The following is a 20,000-nucleotide window of genomic DNA, read 5'->3' as shown; positions in this document are numbered from 1 at the left end:
ACCTGGAACGGCTCGCGCTGAAGCATCAGCGGCGTGGGCAAGTGGTCCGGCAGCGAAAACCTGCTACGGCACGCACCGGAACAAGGGCTCTATGAGCCTCGTGCACTCGACTTTTTTTTTTTCAGTTTTACATCTCTGGTAAATTTCGAGTGTGTTTTACTTGCTATGGGTCAACTTCTATCTACGAGGAGCAGTGTCAGTCAGTGGCTTCTAGTTCGAATTAACCGTAGTGGATGCCGACTTGCTCAAATTATCGGGAGTTATCCCCACTGAAATACACGGGGCTGTGCCGGGACCCAGGCGTCAGTTCGAATTAACCGTAAGTTCGAATTAACGAGCTTTTACTGCATTTCTGTTTTTATTTTTTCATATTCCTTTCTAATCACACACCTACTCACCAGCGTACAGTCGTATGCAACGCACATTCTAGGTTCAGCTTAGTTTTGCCAAAAACCAATGCGGTTGAACATAGAACACTGCATCACTGTAATAAATGCCATGTTGAAAAAAACAAAAAAGTTGCATGGCCTATGGGTTGCGTGCTCGCCTTGCAATCTGAAAGTCCTGGGTTCAATTCCCTGCACCTTCGGAAGGAATTTTAGGTTTCTTTGATGCCACGGAGATGTCATCTGGGATTTTTTGTGACCACTGTCGCTAAGTTTCGTTGATGATGAGCCATATAATGCTTTTGCATTGAAAGCAAATCAGCACTCTATCAAACCTAATGACAGCAGTGCACACTGATTGCAATCAAAGCTTCACTGCAAATCAACTTCAAACAAATGCACTGAAAATGTCCAAGCAGCCACCGTAATCCAGGCTATATTGCTCTCATGCAGCCGTAAAATTAAGCAACCTCATGGACAGCTCAAAAGCAGCAAGCTTCAGAAGGACCCCTGCCTGAAAAAATAAGCCAAAATGTGGGTGCCCAAGTCTCAATGTGACTCAATGCACTTGAATGTTTGCCCTCAAAATATAATTGTGACCACATAATTTTTCCTGTCCAATGTTTTTGAACACACTGCTCCTGGTGTTGCTGCTCAAAGATCTGCAAGGCCAGTCGTGCAATTATTACAGAGGCAAAGCTACAGGTATGCAGGGCAGCAAAATGCTACTAAGACTGGAAGGCTTCGCGCTTGCTTCCTATTTCTAGCACAGCCACCAGCGCAGAAGGCTACTCACAGCAGACACAGGGTCCAAGTGGGCAGGCAGCGTCTTGAGGCACTTGCCCGTCTTGACGTCCCAGATTCGCACACTCTCATCAAACTGCACAGTGGTTGGAAAGAAGAGATAAGGCCCTGGAGAATGCCCAGCCAAGCACTTGCCAGAATGGAAAGAAAGCCTGTCATTTGATGTTCATTGTTTCAAGGAGTAATTTCCTTTCTGCTGTGCAAACAGTCATGAAGAAGTGGGAAACTTAATTCTTACAACTGCATTAGTCTCACATTTGTTACAGCAATGCTTAAGACCATCCTCTGGAGCATGTGTTGTCTTACATTATGCTGTAATGCTCACTATCACTGCTAAAACAAAACCCTTCAAGGAACCAGTCAAAGTACCTCTTATGCTCAAGTCAGCTGGCACTGAAGGATTCCCAAATGATGACATTAATGAAAACTGGACCTGAGTGGGACAGTGCCAATACTGTATTGCTGGGGAAAATGGTCACCAACATGGCTCCAAATGATGACCCCCTTCTCTGTGCTAAACAACCTTTAAGCTCTGATTTTGTATCCATGTTGAAAAAAAGGAATTTCATTCACAGTACATTTCTTTACAGGCCTGTATACGAGACAGCTGACACATTGTCAGCTGTCTACGCAAGTGGTTATAATTTCGCCACCCGGAGGGAGGTTGCAGAGGCCCACAAAACCAGAGAGAATAAGCTGCAGAGAAGGCAAGCTATGTGAGAAGAAAACGGTAAGCTTGAGTATCACCAATTCATTCCAGAATGTTAATTGACATTTGCTGCAGCACACTGGTGAAGCAGATCAGGCAACCTTGTTCAACGCATGCCTGTCATTTGCCAGTAAACAGATACACCCTTACATGCCCCCTAATTTACACTTTTGTTTGTACCCCATATTCAAGGTATCTGTTGCAGTAAGTCCACTCACTATAAACACTTGGGCATACTGAGCACATTCCACATAACAAACATAATCACAGTTTGTATCTCACTGTCTGCTGCAACAAATCCACATTTCATTATGCACCCTCTGCAAAGTGAATACTTCAAATCCATAAAAAATGAATTTTTATAGTTAGCCAACAGTCTTTGTTCACAACCCAATGCTATATTTTTCAATTCAGCATTAAAGCTTAACATCAAAGCTATGTATAAATGTGTAAATGTTAAGGCAATGCCTAATTAAGATCACCTGTTGTCTTATATTGCGTTTTGAGGCAAAACCTGTTGTTCATGCTTAGAGCAAATTGCGATTTTTCAGCATAAAGAACGACAGCATCAGATTATGCCATCCTAGACATGCGCTAATAGTACTTTTGGTTCGAAGCAAATTCGAAGTGAATAGTAATTTTCTTTAAATAATTTGGAATTGAATATCTTGAATATTTCTGTAACACAGAAAAGGCTGAAGGCACAATAAGCATTTCAAAATCATGTATTTTTCGAACAAACAAGGTATTACATGGAAAAAAGAAAAGAATGCATTGAATTTTTGTCACACCTTTTGAATCTGTGTTCAGTTTCTGCAGAAATGGCCACTGGAAATTAGGGCCTCCGACCTACATGCAGTACCAATTAACATATCTGTGGAGTCTGAGACCGATATGTGGGGCCTCCAAACGCTGCTCTTAAAGGGGCCATGACAGCCATTTTCACGCATACCCTGCTTATCGCCTTTAATTCCCAACAGGTTAAATTATCAGTTAATTTTGTGCGGTACATATACTTTTAAAACGAATTTTTTTTGTTTCTTCTGCAAACTGCTTGCTGGTCTGGCAACCTTTCATCGCTGACGTCACGAGGGCATACACATCAAGCGTCGTCTACTGCGAGCTGTTGAGGTACTTGCATGCACACTGTAGACAGTGGTTGCTCGAAAAGGTTTTTCCTTTAAGCTTAGCAAAATAAAATGCCTTTTCCGTGTTCTCTTTTGGGAAGCCTTCAACTTAGTACGCGAGCTGAGTGATCCTTGGGAAAGCGGACTTGCTCGTGGCGCCCGTTTTCTGATTGTTGAGGAAACAAAAATCGATGCACTCCCGCTTTATTTTTACACTTAGAAGCATGATAATCGTATGTTATGAGTGTGGTCACTTTTGAGCAGTCAAGTGCTCCCGTATGTGAAAAGCGGCACGTGCCGTGCATGCCTTCGGCGATGTGCGCCGTGAAAGCCTCGGCATTTTGCAGCTAGCTACCAAATTCTTGTTCGCTATTCATCGGCTCGATAATTAAACTGAAATTATCAAAAGGTGGCACTAGAGTAACCTTGAGGCATGAAAGGAGCAGAGAAAAGTGCCGATTGCGACGACTTCCCCGCTGCATGTACGCATTTGTAAGTCGAACATCTCCTTCGACTCATAGAACCCATTTGCAGGAACCAAGCCGATTGCAAAACCCTACGCAACTAGAATGCTTTCACTGCCCGCACCTATGAATAGTCGCCACCGTCTAAATAAGTGCTTCTAAATAATAGTACAGCAGTTAGCATTTTGCTGTGCGTGCGCATTGTGCCCCAGGAGTGCAACGATTACGACAACTCCATCCCCGCGCTGAGGTTGTTTACATGGCTGTGTGCAAACAGTACTGCTTGTTTGCGTGGCATAAAATGCTAGGTGAGTTTTCCTTATCTTACATATTACGTACTCTTGCTCTTCAAATCGCACTTTTACTCATTGACACACCATGATAACACTGCAATAAGCGCCGATGATGCTATATATTGCCTGCTTGAGAAACGCTTCGCGTAGGATACCGGCGCTTCCCGCGAATTGTATCTGCTTTCTCTTATGTCATCAGTATTTGATTTTAAAGCGCTTTAGCTAAAAATACATTCGGACATTACTTGAATTAATGAAAACAACCAGATTTGTTGTCCACAGTCGACGCCGACGGCTGCTGCCAGCTGCCTTATGCACATATGCTATGCAGACCGGGTCACATATCGGCACTTCCCCCTAACTGCACTCGCGTCCTGCGATGTAGGCAGTCGTCGCTTTGAGGGCACTGTAGCCAAAACTACGCTTGACAGCTATTTGCAGGCGCTAAGACTGGCGAATTCGCTCTCCGCAATCACCGAAATCTCAGACAAATCCTGCGTACTCGCTAGGCCTCGTCACAAAAGGGGCCGGCCGGTGGTCTGTCCACCGAAATTCAAGAATATAGCAACATTTCCTCACTGATTAGTAAGAAACTGAAGAAATATGTAGCCACTCGTTTCGCTTTTTTCAATACGGATAATGTACACAAGCGCAGTTTTTCTGGCCGTCACCTCACCGGGCGTAGCTTTCGCTCGGCCGCACAAGCCCAGGCGGCGACGGCGAGCAGCGAGCGGCACCGTCGGGCAGCGTTTTCTGCCCGTGTCGCTTGCCTCGCTGATCGGTTATATGCGCAGGCACCAACTGAAAGCACAGATCTTCGCTGGTGCATGCACATCGCGTATGTCTCGACACGAACAGTGCGACAGACCTGCAGCCTCTCCTGGCCGTTGACACGGTGTGCAGCGTGCGGGTATGCGCCCGCGAGGCGCGCACGAACACTTGTGCTGGCATGCTCTACGGCGTCGACCCCAGCATTCCCGAGGAAGAGCTGGCAGCCAACAATCGGAGCAAAGCTCCAGTCGTCGGGTGCTCGAGGAGAGGAAGAAACCTCGTACTCCACGTCGTGGCCCCCCCCCTCCCCACGAGGAGATGGCTCTCTTCAAACTCTGACGTTCTGTGCTTGCCTGTCTTCCATGCCCCGTGCAGTGCCGACAGTGCGGAGTGCTCGGACATGCGACGGCGGCGTGCACAGCTTCCGCGCGCTGTCTCCGCTGTGGCACCGGGCATCCAACCAAAGAATGCAGTGATGCTACACCCCGTTGCGTGAACTGCAATGGCGTCCACACATCCAGTGAGCCCCGCTGCCCACGATGGCAGGAGGAACGCAAGGTCGCGTCTCTCCTCGCCACTGCGCGTGAACCCGTCACCCGCCGCGAAGCTCTACGCACGGTGAGAGGCAAGCAGTCAGCACCTCCCGCTGCAATCTCCACCACCGCGCCGCCATCCTCTGGACGCACAGACGGCGTGCCAAAGCCCTCTCATGCACCGAAAGATGGGCCAAGCTACAGTAAAGCAGTTTGAGGGAAAACCGGGACGACGACGAGGCCACGCAGACAAGCGCCAGAGCAGAACAAGGACGTGGTCATCGCCGCCCTCTCGGCAGCTGTGACAGCACTGGTCGACTTTCTGCCAGCCAACTTCCCAGCACGTCAGCTTTGCGATGCAGCCTTGGCTGCCCACCAAGCCCTGCACCAGAATGGCTAGCAACAGAAACATCCCCAGGCTGCGCATAAGGCAGTGGAACTGCCGTTCATTGTGCCGCCGCCACGCTGAACTGGTTCAACTCCTCCCGCGTATCGACTGCGACGGTTTTTGCTCTGCAGGAAACGCACGTGTGCGTGGAGGAGTTGAAAATACCGGGCTACATCGGCTACAGTGGTCCAACCGGATGTGCTGCTGCTTCGTTCAACACTGCCGTGCTGCCACACCTCGCACCGAACTGGTATACCTTGCACGGCCATCTACGTGAGAAACACTCTCCCACATGTGGTTGTGTCGGTTAGTGACCTAGTGTGCGAGGCTACTAAGTGCTGTGCGGTGATTATTCGTGTGCGCAACACCGACACAGCCGTGGCCAGTGTGTATGTTCGCCCAACACCAACTGGGACATGAGCTTCGTGTCGAACTCAGTGACTGGCTGGGCAACGATGCTGTCATCTGTGGGGACTTAATGCCCACAACACCAATTGGGGGTGCCAGGGAACCAACCGTCGAGGGAGGGAGCTTCTAGCGGAGTCTCAGGCGGCGCGCCTGAACATCATCAATGATGGCAGTCCCATGCATGTCCAGCGCATGGGGCAACACAGCGCCACCGACCTAACCCTCGTCACCGGCACCTGCGCCTACCAGTGGGAGCGTGAAGCCGATATGCAGGGATCGGACCACTCCTGCGTTTTTCTGGACGAGCACAGCGCCTAGACCAAAGCTGCTTGCGTCGGTATGGATTTCTGTCTCGGCGTTTTCGTCAAAGTGCCCTAGCACCGGTGGAGACTGCAGGAGACGCTGAAGTTCGTTGAAGGCTTCCACTTGTGCCGAATTCCATGTGAATGGTACGTCTGCCTTGGAGAGCTTGGTCAGAGGTTCCGCGACGCGCGAAAGATTCCTCACAAAGCGTCTGTAATAAGCACACAATCCCAGAAATCTGCGGACCGCATTCTTGTCATGAGGCTGCGGGAAATTGGCAATGGCGGCTGTCTTCTGCGGGTCGGGGCGCACGCCGTCCTTGCTGATGATGTGGCCGAGAAACAATAGTTCGTGGTAGGCAAACCGGCACTTTTCAGGCTTCAGGGTAAGTCCGGATAACTTGATTGCGTCGAGTACTGCCTTCAGCCTCCGGAGGTGTTCCTCGAAGCTCGCTGCGAAGACTACAACGTCGTCTAGATAGACGAGACAGGTTTGCCACTTGAGGCCTGCCAACACTGTGTCCATTACCCTTTGGAAAGTTGCGGGTGCGGAGCAAAGCCCAAATGGCATGACTTTGAACTCGTACAGTCCGTCCGGTGTGATGAAGGCAGTCTTTTCCCGGTCTCTTTCGTTGACTTCAATCTGCCAATATCCACTCTTGAGATCCATCGACGAGAAATACTTGGCGTGGCAGAGCCTGTCCAGAGTGTCGTCGATCCTCGGGAGGGGGTAGACGTCTTTTTTCGTAATCTTGTTCAGTCGCCGATAATCGACGCAGAATCGAAGAGAACCGTCTTTCTCACTAGAACGACCGGTGCCGCCCATGGGCTCTTCGAAGGTTGGATGACGTCGTCGCGAAGCATTTCCTCTACTTGGTCCCGGATGGCCTGTCGTTCTCGCTGCGACACACGGTAAGGGCTTTGGCGGAGAGGTCTGGTGTGTTCGTCGGTTATAATTCGATGTTTGGCTATCGTCGTTTGTCGCACCTTTGATGACGAGGCGAAACATTCGCTGTAACTTTGAAGAAGAAGGGTGATTTTCTCTTGTCGGTCCCGGGGTAATGCTGGGTTGATGGTGAACGTGGGAGCATGGTCTTGCTTTAGGCTGTCATTTGCAGGTTCGTCGGAGATGATGAAGGCGTCCAGTAAATCAGTTGCTTCGTCCAAGAACGCAACTGTAGTGCCTCTGTTGAGGTGTCGGTATTCTTCGCTGAAGTTCGTGACCAGTACTTCGGCTTTTCCATGCCGCAAATGAGCGATGCCTCTTGCGTCTAAGAGCAACTGCGTGTTTCCCTCGATGATGCCTTCTGCGTCTTCGAAATTTCTTGCACAGACGGGGACGATGACGCTGGACCGGGGTGGGATGGTTAGTTCTTCATCGAGAACACTGAGGGCCTTTGACTGCTCTGGGGTCGTTTTCGGAGGTAAAGCTTCGTCCGTCGAAAGCGTGATGGACTTGGACTTGAGGTCGATGACTGCGCGGTGCTGTGTCAAGAAGTCCATCCCCAGAATGACGTCACGGGAACATTTCTGAAGTACGACGAATACTGTCGGATATGTGTGTCCGTTGACAGTCTCGCAGTGCACCTTCCTGATGGCGTGATGAGGTGTCCGCCTGCTGTGCGTATCTGCGGGCCATCCCAAGTCGTCGTCACTTTCTTGATCCGGTCGGCGAAGGAACCACTCAGCACGGAATAGTCAGCTCCCGTGTCGATTAGAGCAGTAACGTTTCGGCCGTCGACAGTCACCTCTAGATCGGAAGTCCTTGCTCTTGCGTTGCACGTAACTTTCGGCGTCGGGTCACGGCTTGGTCGATGATTGCGACTGCAGCTGCAGGGGCTTGTCGATGTCGGTGGCCTGGGGGTCTCTAAGTTGCGTCGTGTCGTCGCCGGTGCGGCGTCGCCGTGAGTTCTCGTCGTTGGAGGGTCTTCGTTTTTTTGCCGGGAAGCAACCTCACCTCCTAAGGTTGCTGTTTTCAGTTTCCCCTACGGGGGCTGGGGGACCTTCCTCGCACAGCCGCTGCGTAGCTGTGGCAGGGCGACATGAAGCGCGAGGCTCGCGGCGAGGGTGAGCGGGAAAATCGGCTCGACACGTATTCGTCGCGGCGCAGGTAGTCCTCGATTTCTTGTGGATGTTGGCCGAAGCATGGTGGTGGTGCGTCAACGGCGAATTCGCGAAGACCGATGCGTCGGAACGGGCAGTGACGCAGGACGTGACCGGCTTCACCGCAGTGGAAGCACAGCGGACGGTTGTCACGGGTTCTCCAGGTGTCGCATTTCCTTGGGCCCGAACGTTGTTCGTAGGTCGGGTGGGCGGGGCCCGGAGGGCGGCGGTCCAGCACTGCTGGCTCACGTCGAATAGGGCTTGGGGTGGCACGTCGAGGCGCGGGCTTGCGTACTGCAGCGATGTAACTCATGGCTGGAGCTTGAGGTTCAGTCGTCGCAGAAGGGGAGCCAAGCGCATGCCGCACTTCTTCACGGACGACTTCCGTCAGGCTCGCTACTTGAGGTTGTGAAGACGATGGCAGCAGCCGGCGTAGTTCTTCGCGGGCGATTTCACGGATGATCTCCCCCAAGTCGCTGGTTGTAGTCGTCGTGTCCGGAAAGCTGGAGCAGACCTGCGGTGGTCGGTTGTACTGCCTTGTGCGGGCGTCCAGGGTCTTCTCAATCATTGACGCTTCTTCGGCGAATTCGGCGACAGTCTTGGGCGGATTTCGTACGAGGCCAGCGAAAAGAGACTCCTTTACGCCCCGCATTAGATATCCGGTTTTCTTCTCCTCCGTCATATTCGGGTCAGCTCGGCGGAAAAGACGCTGCATTTCTTCGACGTACAGTGGTCGTCAAAAGTTCGCAGGCCGCTCTGACCGAGCCAGGAGCGGCTGCTCTCCGCTCTCGCGGCGCTGCTATCGCTAGCGCGGCTCGGCGCGCGCCGGCTGCGAGGGTATGCGCTGAGAGGGTGTGCATTCCCCTCCCTTTGACTCTCGTTGATAACAAAGCCTGAAAAATGGTGGTGCGCCGCTCGCCTTCACTGTTCGCTCTTCACATTCCGCTGCGGCGCTTCGCGTGGCATTGCAGAGGAGAGTTTTCCACCAAGTGACGCGCCATACTAGCTGCCATATTCGGTTAGACTGTGTGTGCTTCCCATACTTTTCAGCGTCCTGCCGTACGAAATAACGCGTTTACCCACACATGAGATGTGTTCCGGCTCTCTCAGCCATTTGCGTGATTTCCCACGTTGCATTTCGGCGTGGAGCCCTCATAAGTTCCGCGACACCCATCAAGAAACTTCTCCAATCCTGTTTGTGCCGATATATGCCATGTCGTGTTTAAAAAAAGCTTAACACGTAGCAAGTAATCTTTAAAATCGACCCGGCCAAGCCCGAATCGACGGTGTCAAATACGTTGGCGACCTCCAATTTGGCATTTCTTCTTTCACACCCTCCTTCATCCCTTCCCTTACAGCATGGTTCGGGTGTCCGCCGATATATGCGAAACAGATAGTGCGCCATTTCCCTTCCGAGAAACCAATTTACTCACCTCCAATTTGGCACGGTTCACTTCCCAAAATGTGGCCCGGGCCACCCCGAAAATTCACCTTTGCCAATTTTCACCGAAATCGATGTCCAAGCATAACTGAGTGCCCCAGACGTGAAGGTAACCTCGAAATTTGGCACGGGTCATTTCGAAAAAAGTGGTCCGGGCCAACCTCGAAATTGACCTCTGCCAAATTGCATAAAAATCGATGTCCAAGCATAACTGAGTGCCCCAGACGTGATGGTAACCTCAAAATTTGGCACGGGTCATTTCGAAAAAAGTGGTCCGGGCCAACCTCGAAATTGAGCTCTGCCAAATTGCATAAAAATCGATGTCCAAGCATAACTTAGTGCGCCAGACGTGATGGTAACCTCGAAATTTGGCACGGGTCATTTCCAAAAAGGGATCCGGGCCAACTCCGAAATTTGGCCTTTGCCGATTTGCACCAAAATCGATGTCCAAGCAATACTGAGTGTGCCAGACGTGATGGTAACATCGAAATTTGGCACTGGTCATTTGTCAAAAAGTGGCCCGGGCCACCCCAAAGTTTGACCTTGCCAATTTTCACGAAAATCGACGTATACAGCTATAATTCACCTTGCGCGGCATGGTGGCGACCTCCAAATTCGGCACAAGCCATTTCAAAAATTTGGTCCGGGCCACTCCTACAATTCTGCCTCTGTCAATCCTCTGTCGATCGATTATAGATAGACGTCGGCTTTGGAACGCATTGACAGAGGTAGAATTGTGGGAGTGGCCCGGACCAAATTTTTGAAATGGCTTGTGCCGAATTTGGAGGTCGCCACCATGCCGCGCATGGTGAATTATAGTTGTATACGTCGATTTTCGTGAAAATTGGCAAGGTCAAACTTTGGGGTGGCCCGGGCCACTTTTTGACAAATGACCAGTGCCAAATTTCGATGTTACCATCACGTCTGGCACACTCAGTATTGCTTGGACATCGATTTTGGTGCAAATCGGCAAAGGCCAAATTTCGGAGTTGGCCCGGATCCCTTTTTGGAAATGACCCGTGCCAAATTTCGAGGTTACCATCACGTCTGGCGCACTCAGTTATGCTTGGACATCGATTTTTATGCAATTTGGCAGAGGTCAATTTCGAGGTTGGCCCGGACCACTTTTTTCGAAATGACCCGTGCCAAATTTCGAGGTTACCATCACGTCTGGGGCACTCAGTTATGCTTGGACATCGATTTCGGTGAAAATTGGCAAAGGTGAATTTTCGGGGTGGCCCGGGCCACTTTTTGGGAAGTGAACCGTGCCAAATTGGAGGTGAGTAAATTGGTTTCTAGGAAGGGAAATGGCACACTATCTGTTTCGCATATATCGGCGGACACCCGAACCATGCTGTAAGGGAAGGGATGAAGGAGGGTGTGAAAGAAGAAATGCCAAATTGGAGGTCGCCAACGTATTTGACACCGTCGATTCGGGCTTGGCCGGGTCGATTTTAAAGATTACTTGCTACGTGTTAAGCTTTTTTTAAACACGACATGGCATATAGCGGCACAAACAGGATTGGAGAAGTTTCTTGATGGGTGTCGCGGAACTTATGAGGGCTCCGCGCCGAAATGCAACGTGGGAAATCACGCAAATGGCTGAGAGAGCCGGAACACAGCTCACGTGTGGGTAAACGCGTTATTTCGTACGGCAGGACGCCGAAAAGTATGGGAAGCACACACAGTCTAACCGAATATGGCAGCTAGTATGGCGCGTCACTTGGTGGAAAACTCTCCTCTGCAATGCCACGCGAAGCGCCGCAGCGGAATGTGAAGAGCGAACAGTGAAGGCGAGCGGCGCACTACCATTTTTCAGGCTTTGTTATCAACGAGAGTCAAAGGGAGGGGAATGCACACCCTCTCAGCGCATACCCTCGCAGCCGGCGCGCGCCGAGCCGCGCTAGCGATAGCAGCACCGCGAGCGCGGAGAGCAGCCGCTCCTGGCTCGGTCAGAGCGGCCTGCGAACTTTTGACGACCACTGTACATGCTGACAGTTTCGTTTGGGTGCTGCATCCGTGAGTCCAGCAGCATCTGCGCCTTTTCCTTCCGGAGAATGTTGGTAAACGCCTTCACGACTTCAGACTTGAATAATTTCCAGGTCTTCAAGGTAGTCTCGTGGTTTTCGTACCACGTTCTTGCAGGACCGTCAAGGGAAAAGAAAACATAGCGGAGCTTCATGTCATCTTCCCACCTGTTAAATGTAGCCACGCGCTCAAAGTTGTCTATCCAATCTTCCGGGTCGTCGCCAGGGTAGCCGTGGAAGGTTGGACGCACCCGTGGCTGGTGGAGCATGACAGGGGTGGACGTCGCTGGCTCGGTCATGGTGGGCGCTGGAGCTTGTTGGCGTTGTCGAGTAGGATCCGGTAGTAATCCGTGCTGAGCTTGCAGGCCTTGAAGACGGCGGCTGTGTCGTACCTCGGGATCTTCTTGGCTCTCGTTCTCTACAGTGGATCTTCCAGGTTGGGTTGGGTGCATGTACCCCGCACCTCCACCAGATGTCACGAGGTGGTGACGGGAACTCCGCCGGGGTCACGTAGCACTGACTGGGGTCCGGTCTTGAGGAAGGCACAGAGCAGCTCGTAAGAGAATACTTTAATAGGCTGGCTTACGCCCACTAAGAACAGCTCTGAAAACTCAGCGGCGGCGATAGCAGCGAACGTGCTCGGCGGTCGTCGACTAACAGAATGCCCGCCGCTCTTAGCCGTGCTCAATTTTAAAGGCGGCAAGGAAAGTTCCAGAACATAGTAGGCACACTTGCGCGAGGCTAGGAAAAATCGAGATAACTCTGGTCGCGTCTCGCGTCCCAGAAAAGTGATAATGCGGCGTGCCTGCCGCGATAAGAAGATCAGACAAAAAAAGCAAGCTTCGCGGCAATATATAGTGTATGTTGCTGCGTATACGTCAGCACCAGTGCCTGATCCCCACGCTGGCCGCCCCCCGAAAAAAAGTTCACTCTAAATGAAAAGCCGCGCACCCCCCCCCCCCCCATCCCCCTCCCCCTTGCGGGATGGCATGAAAGTGCATGCATGAAGCTGAATAAAACGCTAAAACAGCGTCATCGCTTGAGGCCCAGCTAATTGTTCGGTAGTTCCAGATTCCGTAAGTTTGCTTATGCAACTTCGTCCTGGATAGCAAGCGCGAATCAATTAATGAATTATCACACCACACAATTCTTTAACTGTACCGCGTGAGCGTCGACCAAACTGCTTGTCGGCGCCTTATCACGGCACGGAGCTGCAAAACCAGCGAGAATAGCCACATGCGCACAACTTTGCCGACACAATGATTGTCGTCTATGGGCAAACTTGTGCGCACGCGGTTATTCTCGCTGGCTTCGCCGCTCCGCGCCGTGATAAGGCGCTGACAAGCAGTTTGAAACTTGCCGTATAGTTGTGATATCCCATCGCAAGACACGACCGAACAACCAAACACAAGCCGTCAGAGCCACCAAGAAAAGCGTAGCCGGCAGTCGAGTCACATGCATCAGCCAAACAGCGGTGTTGGCTCTTCTACCAGCTGCTTATCCTCCCCGGAAACGCTGCTGGCCGTTCCGAGTGGCGATGCCGCTGGTGCCGCCGCGATTGTAACAGCGGCCTCTGACACCACCATGAACGCCCAGTACACAAAAGATTAAAAAAGCCTTCCGAACAACAGACGCGGAATAGCCGAATGCTACTGGGTAGAGCCATAGGGTTGAGCCCGCATGCATGATTGTGGCCTAGCGCAGCGCGGTGCATAAAATATGCGAGTGAAAAATGTTTTTCGTAAACCCGGGTGATAAGTTAAGGGTGCGCAAATTATGCGATGGTGCAAATTATGCTCGTAAATACGGTATCATGTGTGGTTATACTGATCTGACCAACTCTTCCACCTTGGTCCATCCAGTAATCCCCAACTAATCCACTTTAATCCACGCATTAATCCCTAACAATCCATATGAATTCATTTCAATTACCCCCACAAACATGAATTAATTATTCCACCACTAATTCCTACTAATGCACATCAATCCACCCACTAATCCATGCCAATCCATTTTCTGAGGTGGGCCTACTTCGAAGATTTAGGAGGATGTTTGGAACATTTGGCAGTGGACAAACTTCCAAAAGCTATCGCATTCTCTTCTTTAAGAGAGGCTAAAGGCACCAAGTTTTTGATCTCTCGTTTTTCCGAGAAGGAACATTAAAGTCTGGGAGTATTTTTACGTCATTGAGAGTCTAAAAAGTTACAATTTGGAGCACTTGTCTGATTTGAATGACATTTTCAATATTGATTTATTAATATATTATAATACTATAGAGTGCACTTGCGCAAACTTTTGTAATTTTCATACAGTTAGAAAAGGAGTTATAAGTTTCGGAAGTGATCTCTCCTAACGAAAAAAAGCACAAAATACCAGATTTTTCTTATTATTTTCTAATACATGCCTAGAAAACATTCTTTTAGTATTATACTGCGAAATAAACCACTTTGCGGCACATAAATACAAAATTTATCCTCATGAAGGGCGTACTTTGGTGTTGTGTGATGGATGACATTTTTCAAAAGAAAGTAGCCCGAAGTGGCATAAAAAAAGAATCCATAGTTGAATTACTCAGTTTGGCGCAGAACATGCACAAAAATAATGTGTTTGTTATCCACTATCAGAACGGTACTAGTTTCCCCAATTGGGTGGTTTAATGCTAAAATGCAAAATGTGAAAACCGAATGTTTATGGACGCTTCAATTTTGTGTATATACATACATCTATACATTCCAAAAGTGAGCCGCCGTGGTGGCTGAGTGGTTATGGCGCTCGGCCGCCGGCCCGAAAGACGCGGATTTGATCCCGGCCGTGGCGGTCGAATTTCAATGGAGGCGAAATTCTGGAGGCCCGTGTACTGTGCGACTTCAGTGTGCGTAAAAGAACCCCAGGTGGTCGAAATTTTCGGAGACCACTACGGCATCTCTCATTGCCTGAGTTGCTTTGGGACGTTAAACCCCTATCAACCGAACCAACCAACATTCCAAAATTGCTTCAAAAGCAGTTCAGTGATAAGGAAGTGGTAAAGAGGGATTAAGAGTCTTCTCTTCTCGGCGCCTCTGCGTGTGGCAACACTCCTGTTGTGCTACCGTGTTGTTGTTGTCTCACCACCATTGTCCAGGATCTGTTTGGGTGTTTATAAGTGTTAGAGGGTGTGCACTGTTTCACATGGTGGTGGCGGCCATTTCTGAGTGCGGGGTGCGTGTTGACCCAGAGGTTCCCTGCCAAGTTGTTGCTGATTATATAAGAGGGTCGAGGCTTTTGCTGGTGTTTCTTCACCGAAAGTGCTAGGGCTGTTTTAAGACTGATTTCCACTTTTCCATTTCTTCTTGCGTTATTCCTTTCCCTTTGAAGCCTAGCTATGGCATTCACATACCTTCCAAGCCTTTGGAGCCTCAGTCTTTCAGGTTTCACTGTGGACAATTTCTGACCACGAAAACTGTGACGCCTTTCCAGAGAACCTGTGCACTGAGTGCTAGCGTTCTAAAACGGCAAACACTGCTGCCGTTGCCGCGGACTGCGCTTGTTGCAACAAAGTTCCCACCGCAGTTAAATCAAGCCCAAACACTTGTTTCTGCTTTGGAACAGTTACGAATCGGCATTTAAAGTCAAGTTTTCGAATATTTCTTTTTCCGCTGGAGTTACATTTGCAATGGTTAGTATGCAGTTTCATTAGAGGTAATGAAACAATAAGGGCAGGTTAGCTGCTGTCATGCAGCCAGTGCCTCTGCATTTCGGTCCCTAACCAATTGGCACAGACTGTATTTTTAAGTGGCTGTCAAACATTCAACGATGCTGGTGTAGTTAGTTAGCTGTAGAGTGTCCCATGTACAGTTATAGATATAAAAAAAAGTTACTCCACCAACACTGCCTCAGTATTCGATATAAGATCGGTAGCTACGGGAGCTTCAAGTGTTTGCATCGGTGTGCTCAGCAAATGTGGAAAAGACCAAATCCAAACATCCGTGGATGTTTCTTTTCCGGAAACATCTCTTCTAAGACGCAAGCAGCGCCACTTACCTCTTGGATTTTGCACTACTATTGCGATTGACAGCAATCTTCGCTATTGCCGGTATATTTCCTCGTTGTATTGGTTAATTTTACATACGTGTGCATCACGACACAAATCGTTTGACACCATCCGGAACACCCTGCGACAAATGGTTCGGTCGTAATGGCCGTCTGAAGGTCTTCGGAATGCACGTTTGGGGGCGGAAAGGTTGCAGTTGTGAATCTCGCACCTATTATGGGTTTCATCTCAACTAGTAATTTTATCCTCGGGAACATGCCAAGCCATTTGACACCACTTCAAACAGGTGTCCCCCAAGTTTTATGCAAATGGCGTTCCCGTTGGGGGAGGGGTTGTTCCCAATTCAAAGGCCGCTATACTGACACGTATATGACTGATCGAAAGTATAGGTATGAGTTGAGGCGCTATGTGCCCAGTGTTGTTATGTGATGTAGTGTGGTCATGTGGAGACTGTTAATTGGACCTTCATTGCAGACAGATGTGTTGTTGACAAACGTAAGTAGCAAGAGGTAACGCTCTTCAGAAAAAAAATTGTGTTCTTCTTACGCACATTTGTGAAGAAAATGCCATATGGCCCAGCAAATTTTGGAAGTAGGCCCACCCCAGAGAACGGATTAAGGTGGATTAGTGGGTGTGTTAAAGTAGGTTAGTGGATGGATTAAGGTTAACATTGGGTTAGATTAGTAAAATCTTATATGATAAATCCAATGGAAGGTACTAGTAAAAGCTCGTTAATTCGAAACTTCACGGGACCGGGAAAAAAGTTCGAATTATCCGATGTTCGAATTATCGAATGGCCTCGAAAAACCTGACAAGAACCATTTGCATTACGGCATATGTACCGTATTTACTCGGTAACGAACCCAGTCAACCCAGTCGCATAAGGAACCCACCCGCACCCGATTTTTGCCTAAAAATGTGAACGAAGAAAAAGCGTCAGTCGTTAATGCTTCTCTCCGTTTCGCACCCTCATGGTCCACAACGCATTTCTTGGCAGTGCGCCAAAAAACTGCGCAGCGACCTTTTGACGTTAGCTCTATCATAGGGGGGGGGGGGGGAGCGAACTTGGCAGAGTGCCAGCGCTTGTCCGGTTGCGCAAGCCTCGTTTTCGCTATGTTCGCCTTATCGTGCCATGGGTGATTGGGGCGGACGCCGTCTGCTGCCACTCAATCATTGGAACGCGCGATAGCAGCAAGCGCCTTAAGCAGCGAACGATGCCAAAAGCCGGCGTCGTGATCGCGGCTGACCGCGTGGTTCCGCTGGCGACTGATGGGTGGAAGGATGGACGACACTCGCAAAGGAAAAAAAGAGTTTTTCGCATGTAATTTGTAGCGCCCGTCTGAAGTCATAGCCTTTCATGGGCATTGGCTAGCGCCGCGCCGACAGTACTTATCCGTATTTCCGAATTAACAGGGCTCGAATTAACGAGTATTTACCGTATTTACTCGCGTAATGGACCCACTTTTTCCCCAGAAAAGTTGACATCAGTTTGGGGGGTGGGTTCATTACACGGGAAAAAAAGTTTCCAACAGATTTTTTTGGAAGGGTCGAGATTTCATATATCTCCGTCCGTCCTTCCGTCATCAACAAACGCACGCGGTCAGACGTGTTCGTGCCGCTAGTGTTTAGCATCGTTCAGTTTGACGAGATCCGGCAATTTTGTGCTAGCCGGCGGCGAGATAACGCTAACGTGCTGAACACCGGCCCTGAAGGTGAGGCGCGCGTTTCTTACTGCGAGGTTAAAAACAGGACAGTGACGAGTGTGTAATGCGAATATTTATTTAAGCTTTATCTTAGAGTGCACAACGTCTTGGCGCTCTGCCAAGTCCACCGACCGCGTCGCGCTACCCTTCCCCCATCTCCCCCCCCCCCCCACCCCTCTGCAGGAGCTCTCCTCAAATTATAGAAAAAAACAAATGATGTTATCGGCGGCGGCACAGCTTTGCGCGCTGGCAAGATCCGCGCTCGGTTCATTAAGCGAGTAAATACGATAGTTTCGAGTTTTGGAGGCTGCACGGAAAGAGGGTAGGCAGCCGCCACCGCGTTCGCCAACCCGTGCCCCCTCCTACACCGCCGCCCGCCGCGCAGGTGACGACGCCATTTAGGCTTTACCCACTCTTCCACCGTTTTACCTGGTTCCATCTTCTGTCCCCGTTTAGCACGTGCGCAGCCTCTATGTACGCGCAGGCGATTTTTTTTTTTGCCACGTGCTGTGTGCCAAGCCGCCGAGACGGGGCGGCGCGTAGTTCGAATTATCCGAATTATCCGTAGCGGAACTGACTCGCTTTCGAATTAACGGGCTTTTTTATACACAGATCTGTACGGAGCTTGGGCGGACCTAGTAGATTACTTCGAATTATCCGAAAGTTCGAATTATTGAGGTTCGAAACAACGAGCTTTCACTGCATTCTGGTCCTCAGATTTTCAAATTTGGCAGTGTTGATGATGTAGAGACCCTTTCGACCAAACGGACAATTTTGTTAGGGAGGAACCAGGGGTTTCTTGTAAGAAGACAACCGAAATGCTATTGCATTAATTATGGGCACTGTACTCATCCTCAGTGGAGAAGCTCAGCTCTCCAGTGGGGCTGTACTTTGCTGACATGTGATATTAAGCTTTTGGAGAACAGGAAGAAGCCACATGGAACAGTGTGTTGAAAAGGAACAAACTTGACAAATATACCCTCCCCCATTCCCCTTTCTCTCTTGGTGATTCAGGCGCAGCCTCTGATGACCACAGCAAAGGATACGGAGACACCCACATCAGAGACCGGCGAAAAGACTACGATGAATTTTCCCTCCATGAGCGTGCGTAAGGAAAACCTGAAAAAACTCGTGGAACCCGCTGCGGCTGCCAGCTGAAATTATTCAAGAGCCGTGGCCCATCATCAATGAACTTATGTCGAGGAACGTGTTCAGATCTGAGCGCACCACAGGCCAGGGAGAGTCGGCACCACTGACCCCTGCACGGGCGGGCGGATCTCGCCGGGAGCCCCAGCCACTGGAAACATTCAATGCATGGAAGCACTGAGCCCTAAGCTGAGGGCATTTTGAAGGAATATTTGTTTGGTGTAAAAAACTCGGAGATGAGCTATTTTGTGAAAATTTGATTGCTTTTGAACAGCTGGTGTCTCAGCTGTGCCCCAGGTCATTAGGGTTCGTTATCATACAGCATGCATCTGACATAGTCTAGTCATCTACTGTTTCCATGGGTTGCACTGCAAATCATGTGATGAATGTCTGAACCTGCTTCATGTAATCTGTACTTCTAGCACACCATTGTCTTATTGTGCATGTTCTGTTTTGTTGTTTGAACTTGAAATCACGCATAGACCACTAGGGATAAATTAGTTTGACATCTTCATGAACTCTAAGAATTTCATAACTGACTTCAGCTGCATATTGATCGTGCTGTGTTGTGTCTAGCAATACTACCGTCGCAGTCATCAGCCGAAGGACCTCATCAAGTGATCAAACGTGTGTCCCACACGAGCTCTGGTCACCAGAGCTGTGATCATCTCGAAAGGTAAAGCGTGGAAAAAGCGGAAGGCTTTCGCCATCCCGACAAGCAGCGGGAGGTGCTGCACCTTGCGCGGGCGCATCGGGTAGATGTTTTTGCAGGAGTGCGTAACTTTCGCACTCCTGCCGACATTTCGAATTTTCTTTCGCGCTTTAATGTCGATGCCTTCTTTTCGTTAACGGACTCGGTGTTGTGGCGTGGGCGTGATCTTCCTCTCGCCGGCGCACAGGTCTAGTGCACATTGCACTTTTGGCATTGATGGTCGCGGCATCACAGATGTGTTTTGAGACGGCCGGAGGGTTTGTTTTGTTACCGTTTACGCGCCAGTAACGCATAGCATGACAGACAATTTCTTCCTGTCGATCCCGTCGTACTTTCTCGATGATATGCCTCATGTCTTGCTCGGGGATTTCAAGTGTGTCCTCGACTCGTTGCGTGATATCAGGGGGCTGCGCCACGGTGCCTCTAACTGCCATGCGAAAGAGCTGGCGAAACTCGTTCGCCAGTTCAGTCTCCATGACGCATGGGTCGCTCTGCATGGCGATGTGTTTGCCGCCACGCTTGTCCAGGGCCAGAGCTCGAGTAGGATATATCACGTCTACCTTCCCTCCGCTCTAGTGCCGAGTTTGTTAGAGTGCGCGGTAGTGCCGTTCCCGCCGGGAACGCGCAAACTAAGCGAACACTTCCCGGTCTGC

The 20,000-nt window shown here is 50.0% G+C and overlaps 1 long non-coding RNA gene across 1 annotated transcript; it reads left to right on the top strand.

Moving 5' to 3' along the window:
• Positions 1 to 83: 83 nt before the first annotated feature.
• LOC144116113 (uncharacterized) lies at positions 84 to 19,195 on the top strand. The gene is made up of 3 exons (XR_013311739.1): positions 84 to 319; positions 1,781 to 1,920; positions 18,504 to 19,195. It is a non-coding gene; the product is annotated as an uncharacterized LOC144116113 (long non-coding RNA).
• Positions 19,196 to 20,000: the final 805 nt, after the last annotated feature.

The sequence above is a fragment of the Amblyomma americanum genome, chromosome 1 (genome assembly GCF_052857255.1).
Source record: "Amblyomma americanum isolate KBUSLIRL-KWMA chromosome 1, ASM5285725v1, whole genome shotgun sequence".
NCBI classification, from domain to species: Eukaryota; Metazoa; Arthropoda; class Arachnida; order Ixodida; family Ixodidae; genus Amblyomma; species Amblyomma americanum.
Note: the sequence above shows the minus strand (reverse complement) of the source record. Positions and strands in the feature narration are given on the sequence as shown.